Source organism: Odocoileus virginianus, chromosome 17, assembly GCF_023699985.2.
Source record: "Odocoileus virginianus isolate 20LAN1187 ecotype Illinois chromosome 17, Ovbor_1.2, whole genome shotgun sequence".
NCBI lineage: Eukaryota > Metazoa > Chordata > Mammalia > Artiodactyla > Cervidae > Odocoileus > Odocoileus virginianus.
Genome location: NC_069690.1, coordinates 53,974,645 through 53,986,420, shown reverse-complemented (window position 1 = coordinate 53,986,420; position 11,776 = coordinate 53,974,645). Strand labels below are relative to the sequence as shown.

The 11,776-nt window shown below is 55.7% G+C and overlaps 1 long non-coding RNA gene across 3 annotated transcripts; it reads right to left on the bottom strand.

Annotated features, from left to right (window-relative positions):
- Positions 1 to 2,282: 2,282 nt before the first annotated feature.
- LOC139039195 (uncharacterized) lies at positions 2,283 to 11,754 on the bottom strand. 3 transcript variants are annotated; one of them, XR_011492481.1, is made up of 4 exons: positions 11,680 to 11,754; positions 9,737 to 10,089; positions 8,336 to 8,558; positions 2,283 to 8,192 (listed from the first exon to the last, which is right to left on the bottom strand). It is a non-coding gene; the product is annotated as an uncharacterized lncRNA (long non-coding RNA). The 3 variants fall into 3 exon arrangements; XR_011492479.1 differs by having other exon boundaries at positions 2,283 to 8,558; XR_011492480.1 differs by having other exon boundaries at positions 2,283 to 8,554.
- Between the last annotated feature and the right edge of the window lie 22 nt (positions 11,755 to 11,776).

Sequence of the window (11,776 nt, the reverse complement as noted above, 5' to 3'; positions counted from 1 at the left end):
GGCAACTTAACAGAAATGTAACATCTCATGGTTCTGGAGCCTGGAAGTCCAAAATCACAGTGACGAGGGGCTTCCCTGGTAGTCCAGCGGTTAAGACTTCAAGACGCTACTGCAGGGAGTGCAAGTTCCATCCCTGGTCGAGGAATTAAAATCCCACATGCTGTGTGTGTGCACGCATGTATGCTAACTCGCTTCAGTCGTGTCCTACTCTTTGTGACCCCATGGACTGTACCACTAGGCTCCTCTGCTCAGGGGATTGTCCCAGCAAGAACACTGGAGTGGGTAGCCATTCCCTTCTCCAGGGGATCTTCCCGACCCAGGGATCAAAACTGTGTCTCTGGCAGCTCCTGCATTGCAGACGGATTCTTTACCCCTGAGCCACCAGCAAAGGCTACAGTGTGCAGGGCAACCAGAGGAAAATGAAGGTCGTCAGGACGCCGGGTCCCACCTGAAGCTGCGGGCAGGGCCTGTCCCAGGCTCCCCTTGGCGGGCCGGGGGCCGTCTCCTCTTTGTCTCATCACGTGTTCCCTCTGTGCGTGTCTGTGATCCGAATGTCCCCTCTCCAAGGGGGCGCCAGTTACACTGAGCCGGGGGTCACCCTCACGACTTCATGTCAACTTGATCGCTCCTATAAGGAGCATCTCTCCAAACCATGTCTCCTGAGTCACTAGGACTTCTGGGGGGTGGGGGGGAGATGCAATCCTTCCCGTATCCCCCTGGACCAGTCTCGGGTGAGGTTGAGGGGGGTGGGCTGTACGCTGGGGCGGCTTGACGAGAAGGACCCCAGAAAGGGCCTGGGTGCATAATGAAGCCTTTTTGGTTTCGGATTCTAGTATGTTTTATTTGTAATCAACCATATGCAAATCAGTTATCCATAAAATAATGCCTCACAGCTATTCTCTAATTCACAAATATAGCACGAAACCAAAATTCTTCCCAAGAAAACCTCTTCATAAACCAAGACATTACTACTATTTAGCTTAGGCTTTAACTCAAAGGTTGACAATGAAAATCAGAGAATGCGTCTTTTGTGAGTCGGTGTGGTCTTGCAGACACGGCTACTGTTCTGTTTCAAGCACCCCCGCGCGTACTTCGCTTGGTTCTCTCTGGGATGGGTACCCCTGCCTGGAGGTTGAGACTCCCTGGCACCACCCTGCTGAGATTTTTTTCCCTCCTCCAGGAAAGCAGATGGCATTAATAAATAAAGGAAGACAATTATCTCTCTTGTCCGTGAGCCAAGAATGTTGAGATCCGTGTGCCTCTTCCCAGATACGGGCTACAGATCTGGGTCAAGGGAGGGCAGGCACTGAACACATCACATGGAAAGTGTTTAGGAAGCTGCATCCTGGCCCTTCATGTGTCAATAAAAGAACAGGGAAGGGGCTGCCTACCCACACCCCCCAAAGCATCCCAAGTGAGGTAAGAGAGCTGTGATTGGATACACCAGTGACCCACCGTTGCCTACAAGGAAAGCCGTATAAGCCACGGGCATCTCCCCATCCAGAGCCCAGAGAACTTCAGTCAAGTGTGTCCCTCCCACACCAGGAGGGAGCATCATCCACCAGGCTCAGCCCGAGACCACCGGGGCGGGTAGTTAAAGACCCCGTCCTCCAAGGATGTGAAACGTGTACACAGGGTCGCATTCCAACCAGAGGCCACAAGGGACCATGGTCCTCTTGACCAGTTTTGGGCTCATTGAAATTAGGAAGGAAGTTCAACCTTTCCTGGAAGGAGGGAGAGCTCCCACCCTGGCATTTCCAGGGTGCAAGGCAGGGAGGAGGGGTCTTTTCGGACGAGATTGGGCATGCTCAGGGTGGTATGGCTGTAGACAGAGGAGGGATCTTTTCAGATGACCATCCTGCCCCCGGTCCTCGCAGTGACCAGGGGAAGGTTTTCTGGCCACCCTTGGAGAGCTCAGCAGGGAAGGGGGGCTCCGGGCCTGAGTCAGGACCTCCTGGAGGAATCTTGTTTAGTTTGCTGCTGACCTTAGAAGTTCCAGGTTTTATCTTCCTAAGGATCCTGAGTTTCTTTACGGACTCCCTCCTCTTCCAAGTTTCAAATTCTGAAATTCTTTCTGCTGCCACACGTTCCCTCCTTCCTCCTCCCCTCCCACCTCCTCATGGGACTTACTTTCCTCCCCCTGGGGTCTCCCATCTCCAGCCCCCTCCTCCTCCCAATGCACCAGGACCCAGTTCTCCAAGTGCCCCTGGGCAAGCCCATCCCAGGCTGTATTTTATCTTCGTGTATTTTTTTTTGCATTTTTGATAAACAGATTATATGAGTTTCTTTGCCTTTAAGTGATTTATATTTGATTTTGAGATCTCTGGTTACTTTGACTAAGGAATAAGTATTATCCAGTTTCTTTATCAATTTATCAGATATTTAACCATGACTTTTAAGTCTTTTGTCATTTATAGACACTTCTGTACTGTGGTGCTCTTACAAAAAAGGACTTGACAAGTTTCTGACCTTCAGAAGGCAATACTGAACTGCGTAAAAAAATTGAAGAATTCTATTGAGAAACCGGAGAAGGAAATGGCAACTCACTCCAGTATTCTTGCCTGGAGAATGTCATGAACAGAGGAGCCTGACAGGCTACAGTCCACGGGATCGCAAAGAGTCAGACAGGACTGAGTGTCTAACCTTACTTACCCCCGGCTTTGGACCCAGCGCTTGGCACAGTGTGGATCGCCGATGAATAGTAGTCAGAGACCAATAAATAGTGTCTGGGCTTAGAGCGCCCCCTGGTGGAGATGAATAGTACGGCAGGATCTTGGATCCTGGCTGGAATAGTTAAACCTGGAGGGACATGTCCTGGCACGCGGGTTCAGGGCAGCCTGTCCAAGCGCAAGGTCATGTGGCTAGGGAAGGGGTGGGGGGTCCCTGGACAAAGTCTGAAGGGAAGGGATGGGCTGGGGCTTTGAAAGGTATGGGTCTCCTATGATAGGCAGGTCTAGCCAGGTAGCGAGACCCAGAGTCTAAGCTCCTAAGCGCTTTCAGTATCCGTCCATCCATCCATCCATCCTTTTATCTGTCCATTCATGTTCAGCACCACCCCTGTGGATCTGACCTCATGGAAGGATTGCAGTGGAACACCAGATCCCTCGGTCACAGGTTTCACTATCACGTTGAGTGCCCCATTTGAGTCCTCTCCTTCCCAGGAGAGCTGTTGGGTGGTGGTCCAGGGGTTAGAGAGTGGCCCCTTGAACTGAGTCCCTGGCGGACTTCTGTGCTGCCTGCACTGGCTCCAGGATGCATCCAGGGTCTGCCTGGAACCTCTTCTCTCTCTTGGCGGCATGCTCCCTCCTCCCACTTCCTTGGGGGCATGAATGCCCTGCCAGGACTCCAGGCAGATCAATAAAGTCAGGATCTTGGGACCCAGCTGGCTAGGGAAAATGGGGAGGGAGATGAAGGAGGTGGCTTAGGCATTTAGGCGTGGGTGTTTTCTTGAAAACTCCCTGGGAGAGTGTAATATGCGTCCAGGGTGTAGACTCCCGCCAGCTTCTGTGTAAATGAACTGGTGAGTGGGACAGAGGAGCCTGCTCAGGTTTATGCTTCTTTCTGCTTCTCCCCTCGCCCCAGGCCCACAGTGCTGTGCTGGGTCTTCTACTCTGCCCTCCCTACCCGAGCCATACACACATGCACTCTGACCCCTGAAATAGCCCATGACGGGAGCTGGACCTCCTGCTCTCCAGAGCCAGAAACCTCAGCGGTGTTTAAGGTCTCATACTCAGAAAGCGGTGCCTGTCAGCAGGGAGCCCTGGGTGTCGCTGCCTTGAATGCAGAGCCTGGTGGTGGAGAGCATTACCAGGAGGGCAGAGTGTGTGTGTGGGGGGGGGTGGGCTGAGACTAGATTCCCTGTCTCTGCTTCCCAACCTGCTACCCTCTACCACCTGCAGCCTCAGCGCCACCCCTCTTCTAGAACAGTCCATAGGTAGCTGGAAGTGGAGCACCAGCCTGCCCACCTTAAAGGGGCAGCTGGACCACCCCGGGCTGACCTCAGAGGTGAGGATCTAGCTGGGTGTCTGAGTCGCTCCTGGTCTCACTGGCTGCAGACCAAGAGCCCAAGAGACCCCAGAGCCTGAGCTCCAGTGTCTGCCATCCCTCCTGGTCTGAGAGCGGGGCACTGTTCTCTTTCCAGCTCCATCCCTTCTGCTTTCATCTCCTACTCCTCCACCACCTCTCTGAAGCCCCTACATCCTCTTTTCAAGGGCCTGGAGCCTTCCCCTTGTTCCTGGGCTCCTGGCTGGGGGATCAGGAAGGATCAGTGCCACACCCCTGCATGCCTGGACAGAAGCCTCTGTCTGCACTTCCTGACTTGCAGAGACAGAAACAAAGTTCAGTTCAGTTCAGTCGCTCAGTCGTGTCCTAATCTCTGTGACCGCATGTACCGCAGCACGCCAGGCCTCCCCGTCCATCACCAGCTCCCGGAGTTTACTCAAACTCATGTCCATCGAGTCGGTGATGCCATCCAACCATCTCATGCTCTGTCATCCCCTTCTCCTGCCCCCAATCCCTCCCAGCATCAGGGTCTTTTCAAATGAGTCAGTTCTTTGCATCAGGTGGCCAAAGTATTGGAGTTTCAGCTTCAGCATCGGTCCTTCCAATGAATATTCAGGACTGATCTCCTTTAGGATGGACTGGTTGGATCTCCTTGCTGTCCAAGGGACTCTCAAGAGTCTTCTCCAACACCACAGTTCAAAAGCATCAAGAAACAGTTACCTGCCCCAGAGAGCCGGCAGTTCTGGCGACCACCGCCAGATGGCGACAGGGACCGCTCACGGCTGGCCCGTTGCATCCTTGCAGGGGTGCTAAGGAAGCCTCTTTACTTGTCCCGAGCGGGCCAGGCATGCTCAGCACTCCGCCGTGTCGTCTCTCTGCGACCCTCGGGACTGTGGCCCGCCAGCCTCCTCTGTCTCTAGCCCCTGCTCCACCGCTTCTCGGCTGCCTGACTAGTATTCCCCGGCTGGGGCCACCTTGGGAATTAGGCCCAGGGCTGTGGGACCTCCCAGCACTGCCTCACAGCCTGCCTGGTCCACGGCGAGGCTTGGCCATCTGGTCCACCCCAGCTCACCTGTCCAGCCCCTGCTCACTCCTTCCCTGTCACCCTGAACCCCTGGGGCTCTCATGTGTCCCCTTGGGGCCGACCAAGGGGGCAGACAGGCAAGGGTGGAGCCCAGACACAGCCAGGAATCTGGGGCTAGGTGGGCAGATGGGAGCTGAAGCACAAAAGGTGCTGGACTTCAGAGCGTGATGGAGCAGATAGGCATGCTTTGGGCACATGGAGTGGCCACCAGGCCAGGGCAGCAAGCCGTCTTGCCTTCAGCTCTGCTGACAAGCGGCACCCACACCGCAGCCCTCAATGAACTGTCTCTCCCCGTTCCCCAGGAAGAGACAGGTAGACACCCATCCCCTCTGCTGAAAGTTTCTGATGACTTTGTCCCGGCCTGTTGACAGCCTCTCTTGTTTTCCTCTCGTTTGGCAGGAAGGAGGCAATCAGCCCTCTGGCGTAGTGACATTTGATCAGGAAGGGTCTGGTGGCGAGGGACAGGTGAAGGGACAAAACCCAAGGAGAAAGACCTGCAGGGCCCAGGGCGATGGATGGGATGGGGTGGGGTGGAGGGAGGGTCTTTTGGTTCATCTTCACAACGGACTTCAACTTGCTTTTTTTTTCCCTCCAGCAATCCACCTGTCCAGACCATGAAGCAAGCAAGCCTGCGTGTTCAGTGGCTCAGTCGTGTCTGACTCTTTGTGACCCCATGGACTGTAGCCTGCTAGGCTCCCCTGTCCACAGGATTTCCCGGGCAAGAATACTGGAGTGGGTTACTATTTCCTTCTGCAGGGAGTCTTCCCGACCCAGAAGACTGAACCCACATTTCCTGCTTGGGAGGTGGATTCTTTACCTCTGAAACTCCAGAAGTATCTATATAATTCAGTAATTTCCAGTCCATTTACAGAGTTGTACAGCCATCACCAGAACCCAATTTCAGAACATTTCCTCAAACTTAGTATTGACATTATTTTCAGTGAGTTTCTCCATAAAGGCTCATAAATTATGGGACTTCCCAGAAGAAAGAGGGTGAGGGAGCCTTTCCCATAACTTTACACCTGGGGCCCATGACCAGCCTGCACCATGAAATAATATTTTTATAAATCTCGCGGAAGTCTAAAGAATAGTCCAATTTCTTGCTCTGTGTGTTTTGCAAAAACTCTGATTTGTTAAATTACCTAATTTTCACTTGTCCTTTTTTGTGTCTCTTCATGTTGTAATGTGCTAAGAGGCTCAGAAAACAGAAGTGGGCTAACTTCTCTGGGTATCAGGGTGGCACAGGAAACCAGAAAGAGATAAAGGGAAGACAAAAGACGCAGGGCCAGGTAAGTCAGCACGGCTGACTCTTGCCTAACTGGCAGGACGTACAGTACTCAACACGATGCCTGGGAACGTGAATGGAGACACATCCTTGTCCATAATTGCTTCTTCTTTTTGCTAAGTTGCTTCGGTTGTGTCCGACTCTCTGGGACCCCATGGACTGTAGCCTGCCAGGTTCCTCTGTCCAGGGGATTCTCCAGGCAAGAATACTGGAGTGGGTTGCCATGCCCTCCTCCAGGGGATCTTCCTGACCCAGGGACTGAACCCGCGTCTCTTAGATCTCTTACACTGGCAGGCGGGTGCTTTACCACTTGCTCCACCTGGGAAGCTCTTGTCTATAGTTCAGTTCAGTTCAGTCGCTCAGTCGTGTCCGACTCTTTGCAACCCCATGGACTGCAGCACGCCAGGCCTCCCTGTCCATCACCAGCTCCCTGTCCATCACCAGCTTACTCAAATGCAAGTCCACGGAGCCGGAGATGCCGTCTATGTCTACAGCTAGTGCTCCCCTAGTACAAAGCCCTGGAGCCTGCACTGGCCCTTTGAAACATACACATTCTCTCAGCTTCTGAAAAACGTCTGCAGGAAGGCTGCTGTGGTGTGAGACAGGTGAGCAGTGGGGTCAGGATGTATTTTTTAAACAAATATTTACTTATTTTTAGTTAATTCCTTTGGCTGTGCTGGGTCTGAGTTGTGTCACGCAGGGTCTTTAGCTGTGGCATGTGGGATCTAGCTCCCTGACCAGGAATCCAACCTGGGATTGGGAGCACAGAGTCTTAGCCACTGGATCATCAGGGAAGGCCCAGGATCTGGATGCTTAGAGGAATTCTGGAGGTGGGGAGGAAGCTTCTGACCTTCCTGCGGTCAGCCTTGGGAGCTGGGGTCACCCTCAGCGTGAAACTCACACATTCAGTCTCAAGGCGAAGTGTGCCTCTCAAAGCCAACGAATGTGAGTTTGTAAGTGACCGCTTCCTGGCTGATCCCTCAGTAGCACAAGGGAAGGAGTCCCCCGTCTGGCACCCAGGCCTTCCCCTGCAGGCACAGGGGTGCCTCTGCCCGGGGCGGCCCAAGAATGAGAAGGAGACAGAGGGGGTTGGTGATGATGGGGGCAGGGCCAGGGGCGGGGACCCCCTGGCAAGGCCGTCAGTTTGGCTCCTGTGGCCTCAACAGCCTCTTCCCCACCCTGCTCCCGAGTCAGCAGTGTGGGCGCCCTCCAGGCCTTCCGGAAGCGCCCTCTCCCCGCCTGGACCTGTGTGCTCACTGCCTTCTGAGTCACGGTCTGATGGGCCGGCATTTCGGGTTGACCATGAACAGATGTGGGTTCTCACAAGTGCGTGGTCTCACCTTCCTGCTGGAGCAGAAATGAACACAGGTATACGGCGGATGTTGAGAAAGATGGATTCACATCTCTGAGCTCACTGTATGCCTCCCCGCCAAGGGGGCAGGGTGAGGAGCAGGGTTCCCCTTTCACAGGAGGAGAAGCCGACTGAACAAGGACTCACAAAAAGCCAGAAAGCCGCTCAGGTTCCCGACACAAAGGCTGGACCCTCCCCACTGTGCCGCCCCCACCCTCACAGTCCAGGGTCCTGGGGAGGCCAGCTCCCCTCTCCCACCCCTCAGCCTCCGCCCGGCTCCCTGCAGAGATCTCAGGCGATTCGGCAGAGACACTGGAGGCCAGAGCCAGGAGAAGGCTGCCCACTTAGACAACAGCCGCTCGGTGGTCCCAGGTGCTTGGGAGGGGCTGGTGGTCGGTCTGGAGCCTGCTGCTTCCCCCTTCCAGGAGTCAGGCCGCTGGCCTCTGCTTGAACCTCATTTGTGATGTAACCTAGGTGACACGCACACGCCTTAAGGGCTCGGTTGGACAGATTTAACAGTCCATTTTAAGCTCTGTCCCTTTCCTCTCCCTGGCGGTGCAGTTTGGCAAGCAGGCAAGAGAGACCTCGGTGGCCTGGCCTTCTCTGGACCCACCTCCAGTCTGGTTTTCCTTCCCCGGGAAGTGCAGAGATGGGGCACTTGTGTGTAAGCCTGGAGCTGCTGGTGGTCCCTGCTTTTGTGAGATCTTCCAGCCTTTCCATGAAACGGAGGCACGCAGTAACACCTGGGCGGAGGTGATCTTATTGGAAAGAGGCATTGCGGGGCTCAGAGGGGCCGGGAGAAGGAGGGGGTCTTCTGAGCAGACGGCTGAGCCTGGCTGGGAGAGAGTGAGTGACAGGCATGGTGGTGGGGGGGGTCTGAGGATGAAGGAACGTCTGTGAAGAGCCAGCTACAGCCCTCCAGCTCAAGGAGCCCCATCCCCGCGTCCGACCCTGGGGAGCGCTTAGACCACCTGCACAGAGGGGCAGGAGCGGCCGCAGGTGGACGCTCCCCCCTTGCTGACCACCCGCACCCCAACCGTGGGTGCCGGGTGAGCTCCACAGGCCCCTGCTGGACCAGGTGCAGCCCCAGCTCCCTCCCCGGGGTGGAGAGAGTGTCCCTGGGGCCAGGCCCCACGAGCAGTGGCTCTGCACGTGACAGGGAGCCTGGAGGCCCCCTCGGGGGCCGTGAGGGCTCTCAGGTCTCGGCTGGCACGGTCGCCCGTCCGTCTGCCCGCCCACAGCTTCCTCTTTCTCTCGGTCTGGACCACAGCTCATCCAGACCCAAGCAGGAGAGCATGTTAATGGCCCTCACGTTGGCCGTGGACGGTGGCCCCAGAACACGGGCTGGTCAAGCCGCCTGGGCCCCTGGAGGGTCAGGTCATGCGAGGGGAGTTTCCCTAGAGAAGGGCAGGAAGGTGAGGTGTGGCGGCCCCAGGGACGCTGGCAGGGCCAGGCGGAAACCGTGGAGTCAGCAGACACTGGTCTCACCCAGGCTTTGGCCGGAGGGAAACCAGATGCTCCCAGGTCTCCGTCTGTCCCTCCCAGTCCTCCGTCTGTCCTCCCAGTCTTCTGTCCATCCTTCTGCTCCCGGTCCCCCGTCCGTCCTCCCGGTCCCCCATCCGTCCTTCCGCTCCCAGGCCCTGTCCATCCTCCCAGTCCTCTGTCCATCCTCCCGGTCCTCCATCTGTCCTCCCAGTCTTCCGTCTGTCCCTCCCAGCCCTCCAGACGGAAGCTGTGGAGTCAGCAGACTCTGGTCTCACCCAGGCTCTGGCCGAAGGGAAACCAGATGCTCCCAGTCCTGCGTCTGTCCCTCCCTGCCACCCCTCCCCTGGCTGTTCCTCATTCGGAGTCCCTCCCCTTGCCCTGTGGATCCTGCTGTGATGACCCCCGGTGGCGCATCCCACCACCACACACACCTCCGGAACATAGTAGGTGCTCAGTGGCCATCAGAGACATCACCCTCAGCCCCGTCCCCCACTGCCAGCTCGCCCAGATGTCAAGCTCTCCTTCTCACCTCCCACCACAGGCGCCAGCCGCTTCCTGCTTCTCATCAGCCTCTGGGCCGCATCTCACCCGCCATGAATGAAACACGCCCTCCCTGAGGCCCCCTTGGCTTTCCTTCCTGGGCAGGAGGAGGAAGAAGCAAGGCTGAGGGAGCCTCACCTCCCTAGGGCGAGGATGGCGGCTCTGAGATTGTGATGCCCCAGGGAGGGAAGCTCTGCAGGGCCCCAGCCCCAAATCTGGGTTCTCAGAGCTCAACAGACGGCTGCAGGTCTGCCCAGGAACCCCCTACCCATCACCACCACATCATTCCTGCCCACTGGCCTCCGAGCACAGGCGTCCACACTGGAAAGAAGATCCAAAAGCCTGGGACCACCAGAGCCTATGATGAGGGGCTCTCTGATTGCAAGACCCCCCACCCCCCACTTGGAGGAAGGGGGCTCAGGCCTGCAGCTGGCTGGTTTCATTTTCCCCTACATCTCACGCACTAATAGTCTTTGAAGACCAGTGGGGAAAGTACCTCTTTCTTAATTTTCTGATGTCATGGGGTAATTTTGCATCAATCTGTCTCTTGCTTAGGGTTTGTGGGCAGGTTAGGGTGAAGAGGATGGGTGTGATGGGGATCAATTTCCCTGGCCTTTCCTCTTTGCTGGCAGGAGGAGAAGGGGACGACAGAGGATGAGGCGGTTGGATGTCATCACTGACTCAATGGACAAGAATTTGGGCAAGCTCTGGGAGTTGGTGATGGACAGAGAAGCCTGGTGTGCTGCAGTCCATGGGGTTGCAAAGAGTCGGACATGATTGAGCGACTGAACAGAACTTCCTCTTTGGGGTAGTTTAAGTGTTTCTCTAGGTTTCTAAAGACAGGTGCATCTGGCAGACTATTTGTAAAGCATATGTCTTCCTATCAAACCCTATTTTCTGGGACGTCCCTGGTTCTCCAGTGGTGAAGATGCCGTGCTTCCACTATAGGGGACATAGGTTTGATCCTTAGTCGGGAAACAAAGATCCCACATGTGCACAACAGGGCCAAAAAATAAATTAAAGAAAATCCTATTTTCCTATTGCCTTTCATTAGACGAAAGATATATCTCCTTGGGAAAAAAACTGGCTTGAGGACACTATTATCTCATCTTCAAGTGTTTGTGTAATTATGATACTATTCTATTCCCTTCAATTAGCTACTGTTACTGACATTTTACAGGAGCTTCGGGTTTTGGTCAAGACCACACCAGTAGTACGAAGGGTGGTGAGGATGAGCCATAACCCAGCCTCCTGCTGCTTTTCCTGCCAGTGCCTCCCACCTCTTGACCTTCACATTCAAGACCTTGACCTTTGGTGGTTGAAAAATACACGTTTCTGGAAATGTTATAGGCAGAGCAGGAAGGGAAGGGCATTCAGGGGACTCCGGGTGGTGGCATTTAGAGTTAACTATCTACAAGCTCTCAGGTGGCAGGTTAGGAGTAGTTTCCGATGCTCGTGAGGCTGTTCTGTGCAACCCCGGGGCACATGTCACAGGGAACATGTGTGTGTGTATCTGGAGCCTGAGCTCCACGTGGATGGGGAAGGAGAGGTCCACACAGGCTTGCTGAGTCCCGCTGTGTGCTCGGCCCTGGGCTGGGTCCGGTGGGGGCTGCCTGGGAAGGGAGGTCACAGCCCGAGGACCTTCTGGCCAAGTGGAGGACAGGTTTCCAAGGTGAAAGAGCACCCAGGGACTCTGGGGGTCATTGTGCCACCTGGGGGTGCGGGCCTTGAGCCGGGGGGCTCGTGGAAGGGCCGCTCCCCGGGGCGGTCACGCTGCGGGACACACCCTGGGGCTTGCTTCTCCCCGGGGCTCTCACCCTGACCACAGGGAAACCAAGGAGCTACTGGCTGGGCTAGACGGGAACTTCAGCCTATGGTCTGGGGGTGGGAGGGAAGGGGAGGTGAGCTGGGGGCTTGGGACGGTCTCCTCACCGGAAGTACCTACAGAACCTGGCCCGGGGGTCTCAGGCTCTGCCGGTAGGCTTGCTCCTCGGCGACCCCCATCTTCTCAGCAGCTCCAGGAACAAAA